We start from the raw sequence: 7,215 nt of genomic DNA on the forward strand, positions 1-7,215 counted from the left end.
AAGCTTCAGGTTGCTGCTCGATTATATTTGTCTGATTCCGACAGGGTTGTGTTTTAGTTTGTTTTTAAAAGTGTGTAAAGACACATACAATACAAATGAATAAATTACCCAACTGCAAATTTTAAGCAGCATGTATATGTACATGTATTCATGAGTAAATTATTAGGGGGATTTCCAGATTTTTGAGCTAAGCCACTCCCCCTGAAAGTGTCTGTGGACAACCCGGATGTGTTTGGCCTGCAGCCATCTGCTATGGAGTGTGAGGTTATATTGGCCAGTAAAGGGGACGTCCCACCAACATTTGAACAGTGATTATATTAAACTAACTAACTCATGCAGGCTGTCACAACAATTTACATTGCAATGCAATACCAAAGTAATAAACTAAAGTAAATCAATAACTCCCATGCACTTAAATATTGTTTTGCATTATGATTTTTGTAAGGAAGTTAAACAAATCATCATTTTCTCTCTAATATGTACTTCATATTACTGTGAAAACATCTTCAACTTTAACGAGTTTCTCACCAAAAACTACAAGATTACATGTGAACATCATGATAAAGTAATCATTTGTTCGCCTTATAGAATTTTTTATTGAATAGAGCTACGTGTGACATCAAGGTGACATACACTTCTATGTCACCTTCTTATAGGATGATGGTCATTTATTTTCTAAAACTCCATGAGGCCTTCTTAATTTTATCTCTTGAATTGATTCTGTGTTTTTTTTGGTAAATCTATGGACAGTTTAACTTCATCATACAAATGTACTTGCAGGATAGATTAGATCTACTGAGAGGAGCCTATGAATTTGTAACACAATATGAAACATATAATATTGACCTTAGAGACAAAAAGCTCCTACATTCTACTTCAGTTCACTGTAGTATGTTTTAATGGAAACATTTTGAACTAGATAAATATCAAATATATAATTGCTTTGTTGATGAATAGAATCCAAAACAAGAAATTCATTTTATTTGTACTGTACTAAAGTAAAGCAGGCAACACCTGATCACTTCTAACATTCCTCATGGTTGACTGTTTGCTTGCAGCTATCAAAAGTAAAAATGCCCCCATCTTCACATTCAGTCATAACATTTGGGCTAAAATACCTGAACCTCTTCAGGATGTCAACTAAGATGCCTCTCCTACTAAACTTACAAACTACAATGAATTCATCACATTCAGAAACAAACCATTTGTATAACATCACCTCTGTCCATGAATAATGTCAATGTTCACACTAAACCAAGTTGTTACCAGTAAACATTTGCTTTGGCTGCTATTTGTCATTAAACCTGTCTGTATCTAGAACCATAACTTAAGGAAACTGTCATTATTAAACACTTTATTATTTGTATTTAGTAGCAATATGCAATCCAAAAGTCCTGTTTGTGACAAATTTGTCCCTAAACAAGTGAAATCCAAACCTCACTCTGATCTAGAAACTTATCTTTCACTCAGATATTATCTCTAAAATGCACATCTTTTTAAAAAAAATGAAAACTAAAAGATTCTAAGAAGATTCTATCAAAATAAGTTCACATTGACCCAGAATAGAGGTTTAGCAAAGAATGAGCTGTGTACTATAGAATAAATATAGGCTACTTACCATTCTTCAGAAGGTGACTTCCAAATTGTCCCTCGGAATTGCAATCCATTTTTGAAGTCTTGTCTCTGTCGATGTCTTGTTCTGACTGTTTACATTTCCATCTCATCATTTTATATCTTAGCCTGCTTCTGGTTCCCTCCCCTGAAATACACATCACCTGTTTTCTGGCTGGGAGCTGGCCAGTCACAAGCTAAATTGTGTCTGAAAGCAACAAATCAGGGGGCTGAGCTCAAGTACATTTAGTAGAGTAGAATTCCACAGGTTTACCTGCTCAGCAATGACAGAAAGAACTCTTCAGTTAAGTTCATAAAAAGATAAAATGAAGAAATCCCCACAATACTAGACAATCCATCATCATGTTGTGCAGATAGTTTAAGAGGTAAAAGTACAGGATTTCAGAAGACCAGAACCACAGAACAGGTAATTAAAGAACATTTTGGACACGCTTTTTCACCCTGTTGTAAAGAGTTGGAGGTTCAGATTGATACCACTGTATATTCTGTATAGTAAATATAACATTGCAGCTGGTTAGCCTAGCTTAGCATAGAGACTGGAAACAAGTGTTAGGGATTCAGTAGCAAAGGACCCACTAGCAGACACACAGCTCTTGGTTCAGAGTAGATTTAATAAAGTTCTCAAGCAACAATCCAAAGGGCAAAAACAGTCTCGTAGTCAATAGGCAGGCAGAGGTCAAAAATCCAAAAGTCAGAACAGAGTCCAAGGCAAAGGTATCCAAAACACAGAATCCAAACAGGGCAGGTCAAAACCAGGCAAAGGTCAAAGATCACAGGCAGACAGAGAAAGAAGATTTACGAAACGCTGGAAAGGCTCAGGTATTAACTGGCACCATCTGGGCTTAAATACCCACAAACCATCACCACAAACAGAAATCAGGTGTGCACACAAATTCCGAGGAATTACGCAAGGTTTTCGGAGTGGTTTCCTTGGGACCGGACGCCACCGGTGGATTGTTGAGGCTCCAGCAAGGTAATCAAACTGTCACAGACTATGCCATAGACTTCCGAACCAAGGCGCGGCTAAGCTCGTGGAATTTGGCCGCTCAGTGCGACGCTTACATGCTCGGCTTGGCGGTCTACATCAAGGATGAACTTATCTCCTTCGAGCTGCCCACCTCTTTGGACAGTCTGATCGAGGTGACCTCTCGACTAGACCGCCACATCCAGGCCCGGCGGTTGGTGAGACGCCAGGGTCGTTCCAGCCACGATCGTTCCAGCCATGATCGATTCCCCAACGTTATGCACGCCACAACCCAGCATCATCCGCTGACCATTCCGCCTCATCGAGAGACCGAGCCCATGCAAGTGGGACACACCAGACTCTCCACTGAGGAGTGTGATCGACGCCGACAGAACAACCTCTGCATGTACTGTGGCCAGGCTGGCCATTTGGTCTCCAACTGCCCGGTAAAAGCTTGGGCTCACAGTAGTTAAGGAGGTACTGGTGAGCCGAGCCGTTTCCCGAAACTCCTTCTGCCAGAGACCCCTTTTCCACGCCAAGTTACTCCTACCCGAGGGTTCCCAGACAAGGCTTTCCCCTACCGAGAGAAACTATGACATTGGGATCCAGGAATTACTAGCGGTAAAGCTAGCCCTGGAGGAGTGGCGCCATTGGCTGGAGGGGACCAAGCTACCATTCCTGGTATGGACTGACCATAAAAACCTGGAGTACATCCGCACCGCCAAAAGGGTCAACTCCCGACAGGCCAGGTGGTCCCTCTTCTTTACGAGGTTCCACTTTACCCTTTCTTATTGTCCCGGTTCCCGCAACATCAAGCCTGACGCTCTCTCCCGCCAGTTCCAGGAGGTGAAGGAACCTACTCTGGGTCATCTCTACATCCTTCCGGACTCCTGCCAAGTCGCAGTCCTCACCTGGGAGATTGAGGAATCCGTGAGAGCTGCAACTGAGGATCAACCCGGTCCCAGCGCCTGTCCTCAGAACCGCCTGTTCGTCCCTCAAGCTCTTCGGTCCGACCTTCTCCAATGGGCCCACTCCTCTAAACTTACCTGCCATCCGGGCATCCAGCGAACCCAAGACGTCCTGCGACAGCGTTCTGGTGGTCCTCACTCCCCGAGGACACCAGAGAGTTCGTCAACGCCTGCCCGATCTGCAACCAGCACAAACCCTCTCACCAAGCTCCGGCTGGTCTCCTGCGTCCTCTTCCAGTACCCCATCGTCCTTGGTCACACATCTCCCTGGACTTCATCACCGGGTTACCCACATCCGAAGGCAACACTGACGGTGGTTGACCGGTTCAGCAAAATGGCCCACTTCATCCCTCTGCCTAAACTCCCGTCTGCCAAAGAGACAGCCGAACTCATCTCCAGCCACGTCTTCCGCCTACATGGGATTCCGGTCGATGTCGTCTCTGACCGGGGTCCCCAGTTCACCTCCATCTTCTGGAGGGAGTTCTGCACACTGTTGGGGGGCCACCGTAAGCCTGTCCTCTAGGTTCCATCCACAGTCCAACAGCCAAACAGAGAGGAAGAACCAGGAGATGGAGACCGCCCTCCGATGTCTGGTCTCCGGGAATCCTGCCTCCTGGACCCGCCAGCTGATGTGGGTGGAGTACACACACAACACCCTGACCAGCTCCGCCACCGGCCTGTCTCCTTTTCAGTGCGCCTATGGCTTCCAACCTCCTCTGTTCCCCGCACTGGAGAAGGAGGTTTCCTGCCCCTCAGTCCAGACCTTCATCCGCCGCTGCCGTTAGACCTGGACGAAAGCCAGAACAGCCCTGCTTCGGTCCGCCGACTGCTACTCGAATGCTGCCAACCGACACCGCACTCCAGCCCCCGTCTACCAAGTGGGGGATAAGGTGTGGCTGTCGACCCGGGACCTACCACTGTGGGTAAAATCCAAGAAGCTGGGGCCAAGGTTCAGCGGCCCCTTTGAGGTCGAGAAAGTCATCAACCCAGCGGCAGTAAGGCTCAAGCTCCCCAGGTCCATGCGCATCCATCCCACGTTCCACGTCTCCAGGGTGAAACCAGTCAGGGAGAGCCCCTTGATGCCGGCGGCTCCTCCTCCACCGCCTCCTCGCCTCATTGAAGGAGGACCTGTCTACACCATCCATCGCCTGCTTCGCTCTCGTCCCTGGGGTCGGGGTATCCAATACCTGGTGGACTGGGAGTGATACGGTCCTGAGGAGAGGTCGTGGGTTCCAGCTCGTCACATCTGTGATCCTCGACTCATTGTTGCTTTCCATCGACAGCACCCGGACCAGCCCTCCAGGAGAAAGACCCCTGCCAGAGACACTCAAGAGGCTCCTGAGTCAGACAGTGACGCCTTGTCGTCCGGGCCCGAGGAACCCTTCCTCCAGACCCCCTCCACCCACCCTACTGAAGATCAGGACTCTGTGGCCTCGGACGAGTACCCACCCTGTCCTTTTCTTTTTTTTTTCTGTCTTTTGGACCTTTTTGGGGACTTCTGGAGCCGTCACTTGAGGGGGGTTCTGTCGCAGTCACGCCTGTTCACTCTTCCTGCACTCTGTCTATTTCTCTCAGCTCACAGCCCAGCCCCCACTCTCTCACCACACTCTCCCACGCCCACCTCATCAGCACCATCCCTCTCACCTGCTCACTCTGCTGCACTACTCACCTCAGTATAAATACCCCAGTCTCACACACACTCACTGCCAGATCATTCTCCGCATTATGCCAGACCTTCCAGCGTTATTCCCCGGACTGATTTCCCGTTGCCGACCCCGCTTGTTTGGACTTCTCCGCCTTGCCTCTGCCCCGGTTAACTGACTCAGCCTTCTGTCCCCGACCACGAGATTAGCCTTCGCTCCTTTTGGTTTTTGTCTGCCTGCTCCGCTGACGGATCAGCGCTCTCTAGAGTGGAATATACCCCGTGAGTTATCTCCTGCCTGCCTGTCTGTCTGTCTGCTGTTTGTTCCGCTTTGAATAAAGCTCCAGAACATTACCCTGTCTCCTGGTCGTACTGCACTTGGGTCCACACACCACCCGTTACACCAGAGCCTGGATTCTGAAATAACTCTGAAATAAATATACCTGTTTATCACTTCATCCCTGTCACATAAATATGTCCACACACACACACACACACACACACACACACACACACACACACACACACACACACACACACACACACACACACACACACACACACACACTTGCATGTTTTATATCTAAACAAAGAGAGGGAAAGAATGAGAAACATGAAAACACATTATGCTATGCATCCCCATAACTCCATGACTGTGACCTTAAAGCTACGGACAAATTGTCATGTGACTTAGTGGCGTAGCGCCAGGTGACATCATCAGTATACAGACTTTCTGTCTTTTTCTACTATATCAGTCGTTTTGAGCTTCTAATACTGATGTAGGTGGGTAAAAGTGAAATACCAGGAGACAAAAAGGACAAATGCACAGTTTAGTTTGCATTAGTTTGTATTTGTTTGTTGTAGAAAAGCATTTTCTTCAGACAGAAAAAATAAACACCTCACAAATCAATAATTGTCTAAAGTAATGAATGTTGAACATTAAAGGAAGTCATGTTAATATTTGATTAATGCTGCATCATTTCATTCATTCATTACATTTCACATTTCCCTCCACCAACAGCCAATGGGATTCTTCCATTGGATTCTGGGTTATTACAGAAAATATCTCTGTCAAACAAACATTTATGATTCTTACAGGATTTGTTCAGCAAGATAATCTTTACAAATGAACACCACTTGATCTTTTTGAGTGTAAAGTAAAAAGGCTATAAAGGAACTCCACGACGGTCACATGACATAACAAAAAAATGTATTCGTCTCATTTAGACGCTTTTTGTTCACACTTAAAAGCTGCTAAATTAACCAGAGGGGTATTTACAGCCCTATTTTATATCAGATAAATCTCTTAAAAAAAATATTTCTGGATGACAAACAATTAATAGAAATGATTAATTACATTACATTACAGTCATTTAGCAGACGCTTTTATCCAAAGCGACTTACAGGAAGTGTATTCAACATAGGTATTCAAGAGAACTACTAGTCACCAGAAGTCATCAGTGCATCTCCTTTCTTAAACAAGCATCTTAAAGCATAAACCAGAGCAAAAGTACAGAAACAAACTAATATGATACAATAAGTGCAACAAACTAGTACGAATGCAATAAGTGCTACGAGGAAGGCTCAGGGTAGTACTTCTTGAAGAGGTGAGGTTAAAGATGGGCAGTGACTCTGCTGTCCTGAGGTCAGTGGGGAGTTCATTCCTCCACTGAGGGGTCAGGACAGGAAGAAGCTGTGACCGGGTGGATCGGCCGCAGGGACCTCTGAGCGAGGCAGCAGAGAGGAGTGGTGGGGGGTGTAGGGCTTCATGGCCTGGAGATAGGAAGGAGCTGTTCCTCTCACTGCCCTGTAGGCACCAGAGTCTGGAACTGGATGCTCCTACAGGGAGCCATTAATAGAACCCCCCCCCCAAAAAAAAAACCCCAGCTCAGATTCATACACAGAGAATACAAAGAACAATCAAGATACCAGTTTCCCACATGCTATAGAACTGCTCTGTTTTTTTATGTAATATACATGTAAAGTATTTCCAGACGGATTTGTTAATG

Source organism: Anoplopoma fimbria, chromosome 11, assembly GCF_027596085.1.
Source record: "Anoplopoma fimbria isolate UVic2021 breed Golden Eagle Sablefish chromosome 11, Afim_UVic_2022, whole genome shotgun sequence".
NCBI lineage: Eukaryota > Metazoa > Chordata > Actinopteri > Perciformes > Anoplopomatidae > Anoplopoma > Anoplopoma fimbria.